Consider the following 5,658-nt stretch of genomic DNA (forward strand, 5'->3'; position numbering starts at 1 on the left):
TACACGCCTAAAATTGACCATTTTGGCATCAAATCAGTGTATATTCTTCCTATTTTCATGATTTCAGCCGCACATTGATATATCACAACAGTCATGTGGCTGCTTCTCGTACTGTATAACACAAAACTGTTGCAGTCAATTCTATAGATGATGATGATGATGATGATGATGATGATGATGATGATGTAAACTATTGATAGATAAGATCACAGAAATTTTATTTGCCACTCTAAAACCAGAAAGTTTAGACACAGATGTCAATTCATCCAAATCATGAGAAACTTTCACTGAATTACAACAAGGACAGTTGCCTGTAATCTCACTTCAGGGCCTCACCATGAAGCAGACTATCACAGACCTGGAATTCCATCTCTCACATTTGGTACAAGCTATATCAAATTGATCTCATACCCACAGTAAGCAAGTTGCTTCAGTCTGAAGAATGTTGGCCATCATTTTCAATGGGTTCTGTTTAAGAATTGATGGAATAATCCTATCTGGGAGGGATGGTAGAAATGGGAATTGGAATTGTGACACAAATATAAAGGATTATCTCTGTGTGAGTTTCACTGGACTGGGCAACTGACAACAGTAACTTCAGTAATGTATGTAATCTACTGCAGTGGCTCGACAAAAAGATGTTTTTGTGAGCTGCTCTCTTTGTGGTAAGAGACAGGCATACATGTTATACATTCTGTGGGCTGGGAATTTTCATGGCGACAGTTTTTGAGTTACTGCTTCAAAAACATGCAATCTTATATTCTGTGGAAGAAGCAACATAACATTTGATAAATCACAACACATTTTTTCAGGATTTCCAACAACTCAAGCAAACAATGTACCTTTGATGAGTTAAACCTGAGGACATTTGATTTCTGCTTATTGTTTTTGAGACAGAAACTACAAAACCCATTCCACAGTTATTAGAATTCTACACAAGACCAGAATACCTGTGAATTTTACAACTTGCCTTCAATGTTGATAAACAAAGTATACTATGTTCATAGCAGATTCAAAGCAACCACTAATTTTGGTTCATTCACTGCATTTTGTTATACGCACTTCAACTAAATAACAGCAAGTGTCTGGGACTGAAATACAATGGTTGTATCCATCTGGTCATTATATATATATAGCTGTGATTTGCTGTTCTCACCTGAAGCACAAACCTGTCAAGTCACGTTTTAGATGTGAGGCTCACATTCTTAGATTAGCTTCCAAAATACAGTCACAAATTTTAAAAAATTACATTGGGTGGGTGGGTGGGTGGTGGTGGTGGTGGTGTGTGTGTGTGGGGGCTTTGCCTCCCCAGCTCCCCCACCAGGACTTCCCCCTGGACCCTGGCTTTTAAAGATTCTCACTTCTCAGAAACAATTTGGGTTGACACCTAATAAAGTAGATGTAAGGTTCAAGATCTTTCACCGATTTCATTTCACCCCTAACTCATACCTGTGTACGAATCTGTTTCATTGCAAAGGTGAAAAGAAAAAAAGAGGCTTGTCTGACATTTAGCTATGTCTGACACTGTGAGCACCAAACCAATATTAAACTTTAGAATTTGTGATGGTATTACGACCACTAAAACATAACACTGGTACCTCCCAGCCTGTAACCATCATGATGGTATCACGACTACTAAAACACAACACTGGTACCTCCCAGCCTGTAACCATCATGATGGTATCAAGACTACTAAAACACAACACTGGTACCTCCCAGCCTGTAACCATCATGATGGTATCACGACTACTAAAACATAACACTGGTACCTCCCAGCCTGTAACCATCATGATGGTATCACGACTACTAAAACACAACACTGGTACCTCCCAGCCCACATGTTGAGAGCTTGTAGTAGATCGTCAGGAGGATATTTCCACAGTCCCCCAGGAATTCTTCACATTAGGCAAACTCACCAGCCTTTTATATTATGTGTCTGAATCAGTGGGAGGGTAATGTACCATATTTCCTCTAATAAGCACTTGGACACTTATTTTTTCCACGGACTTCCAGACCCGGCGCTTATTAGAGGCTCGGCGCTTATTGGAGATCCGGTGCTTATTGCATAATATCCATCAACCCGTGCCTTGTGGAGGACAGGAAGTTACGACTAAAGGGACCATTACTTGACAAATCTGTCTTTTGATCAAAGGAGAAAACCTTTATAAAAAACTTATCCAGTGCTTACTAGAGACCTGGTGCTTATTTCTTAAACCGCTGCTTTACCCTCGGCGCTTATTATAGACTCGGCACTTATTAGAGGAAATACGGTACTGTTAATATGAAGTCCAATTCATTGCAAACAGAAAGCATGATGTTGTCCCTGGTAAATGAGCAAGACAAACAGCCGGCATATACCCAAGACAAACAGCCGGCATATACCCAAGACAAACAGCCAACATATACCCAAGACTTGTCAGCATTTAGTTCTTACTGTAAATCCTAAAAAAGGAGAAATTGAGATACATAGGAATTGTAGCATTAGTTCAGCATGATTTTCTTCTCTGTAGCACAGTGTGAAGTTACACAAATCATGTGAGTGGTGTTACTTGTACAGTCGGATTTACCTACCCATTTCCCAAGAACTCTGATTTCAGTGAACCATATAATTCATACAATTTTCATCAGTTTTGTATTTACGACCAATGGAATCTGTTTCAGCTTATAAATTATGCTGTTTATTCTCTAGCATTGTTGTATATATGTATAAATAGTTTTGTCTGTTTCATATTTATTCTACCATGACTTCAGTAAATACTGGATTGTGATTTGGGGCGGTGGGGTAGCCTAATGGTTAAAGCGTTGGCTCATTCTCGCCGAAGACCCGGGTTCGAATCCCCACATGGGTACAATGTGTGAAGCCCATTTCTGGTGTCCCCCGACGTGATGTTGCTGGAATATTGCTAAAAGCGGCGTAAAACCAAACTCAGTCACTTAGTCAGTGGATTGTGATTGGTTAATCAAAGTCATTAAGAGGTATATGATCACAGTATATAGCTCTGATTTTCTAATACAGTATGTATTTTCATTTAATCTTAATAACATGGTTATTGTAGAATGGAGATAAACATACTGTGTTGGAAAATCAGAGGTACATATGAAATTATAATAGCTCTAAATTTGATTTAAAACCGAGCGTGTTTACTATATTTCCTAAATGTAAGTCCCGAGGAAGAACAGACACTGAACCAATACATTTGTTTTGTTGTATTGTTGTAGTTAATCAGCAATCAGTAAGATTCTACAGTGGAACCTGTCAAATCTGAACTCTTTGTAAACTGGTTTTCTCCATAATCCGGACAACTCTCTAAGTCCCGGCAAAATGGTACTTAATTTATCATTAAGGTTGACTCTCTCAATTATGGATTATGGACTTAAATAACAGTCCCGACAATCAACTTGCTATGAGAACAATGCTTTGTAATCCAGACTTAGCTGACTAAAATAACAGTGCATTGAATAAACAGTGTTCACAAATAGTGTCTGACCCTCTGACAAATCCGGCAGATTCGCCAGCGGTCCAATAGAAGTCTACAACACACCGGACCCAGTGTCTGACTGTATATCTCACAATGACCTTAACTGAAATTGTTATATGTGACATGTGACACTTGTTTGCTGTTTATAAATCATTTATTTCTTAATAATTTCAATGCCAATTATAAGAAATGTTAAATCTGAAATGTGTGTTTAATTTTATTCTATAGATCCTCTGAATTTTCAATGGGTCAGACAAACATCTGAAACTTACAGGACCCAATGTCCTGTTACTTTGAAACACCATTCGTGAACACTGAATAAATATCTCCGTGAAGGTCCGGGTTAGAATGAACCTTCAGTAACCATTGCTTGTCGTAAGATGCGACTAACAGGATCGGGTGGTCAGGCTCGCTGGCTTGGTTGACACATGTCATCGGTTCCCAATTGCGCAGATCGATGCTCATGCTGTTGATCACTGTATTGTCTGGTCCAGACTCGATTATTTACAGACCGCCGCCATATAGCTGGAATATTGCTGAGTGCGGCGTAAAACTAAACTCACTCACTCACTTCTGTTCTCAATGGTTACTTAATTCCCTCCCCATGACATGGACAGCCAGTCATAAGGCTTGGATAAATACTGCTGTATTCACTGATTGGCTGGAGCAAGCAAACAGACACATTCAACAATTCTTAAGAGATCTGGATTTCCTACGGCCCAAAAAACTGAAGACAACAATGAAGAAGAAGATCTACGGTAACAGACAAAAGTTGACAAATCAGGACTGCTTTATAATCCGGACAAATGAGTTGGTCCCAGGCCAGTCCGTACTAGACAGATTCCACTGTATATACATGATGATAAGGTGTGTATAAAGAAGTCTGGCCCAGACTGAGGATTGATATTGTGAGCATCGATCCATGCTGCTGTGGTACCATGTAATCAAACTAGTCACTATGCCAGACCACTTAGTCATCGTTTCTGTGCCCTTGTTTGATAAGCAGCGTTTGCTGGGATCTAGTCTTACTCAGAATCCTTGTGTGTTTCAAATACTGAAACAGATTGCCAATCAGTTCACAGTTAGTTCATTGTCTGACATTTCCTGTTGTGTACACATGATATTAGTTTGCAGTCAGTTGCAACAAATCAGGCTTTGAATACGCAATGCCATTTAGAAAGTGGTCAAATGTAACATGTTTTATCAGGGATTATTACTCTTTCTCAGGAAAGTACAGATTCTAGTACTCTTGGTTTACCGACACACAAAGTCAGCGATCTAACACATTGGTCTGGTTACTTGACTACAAGTTGTCAGACATCCCTTTTTGTGGAAGCCAGGGTGACTGAGTAGGTTCGATTGAGTTTGCGCGCTGGCAATCAGTCTTTCCCGACATCCTGGTTACAATTACATGACACATCCAGTATTTAATAACATACTGCTAGTAAATGTAATTTTTTCAAATTTAATATCCCCATATAACATATGGTTAACTGTATTTTAAAAAAAATAAATTTTTAAACCAAGAATGAATTTGGGATTCCTTGTAATTTATTAAAACAATGTTAAAAGCACATCTGACTTGAAAATTGAGGTTTACAAGATATATTGATTGTTTCTACATACGCATTTAAAAAAAATATTAAAATCCAAAGTATGGCAGTGGGGTAGCCTAGTGGTTAAAGTGTTCGTTTGTCACGCCGAAGACCCGGGTTTGATTTCCCACATGGGTACAATGTGTGAAGCCCATTTCTGGTGTCCCCCGCCCTGATGTTGCTGGAATATTGGAAAAGCAGTATAGAGCCTTACTCACTCATTATGTCGTAAGAGGAAATAGATCAAGGTGGGAGTAATTTGATATCAGGACAGCGTTAATTCTATGCCTATGTATGCACTCTTGACTTCAGAAGCCTGTTTGTAGAGACATTTCAAATTTGCACTTGAGAATGCTGGAAGAGAGAGACTTTGATGATCCTCAATGGCCAAGAATTTCTCAAATAGAGGCCTCACCCGTGAAATAATCATTGAGGACATGCTTTTAGAACTGTCTTCATTCCTTAATTAGCTTGAAAAAGAGGTATCCTTTCCAAGGATTGAAACCATTTTAGCTTGTATAGCTCCCATAGACCTCTGACATCAATGTAACCTCTATTTTGTTTGAAAATCTCTCATCAAAGCC

At 38.9% G+C, this 5,658-nt stretch overlaps 1 protein-coding gene across 4 annotated transcripts in view; it reads left to right on the forward strand.

Annotated features, from left to right (window-relative positions):
• The window catches only part of LOC124266484 (complexin-like), a 286,478-nt gene that overhangs the window by 116,710 nt on the left and 164,110 nt on the right, over window positions 1-5,658 (forward strand). The gene's annotated exons all lie outside the window — the stretch shown is intronic.

This window comes from Haliotis rubra, unplaced genomic scaffold (assembly GCF_003918875.1).
Source record: "Haliotis rubra isolate DU_JTF1 unplaced genomic scaffold, ASM391887v1 Scf126, whole genome shotgun sequence".
NCBI classification, from domain to species: domain Eukaryota; kingdom Metazoa; phylum Mollusca; class Gastropoda; order Lepetellida; family Haliotidae; genus Haliotis; species Haliotis rubra.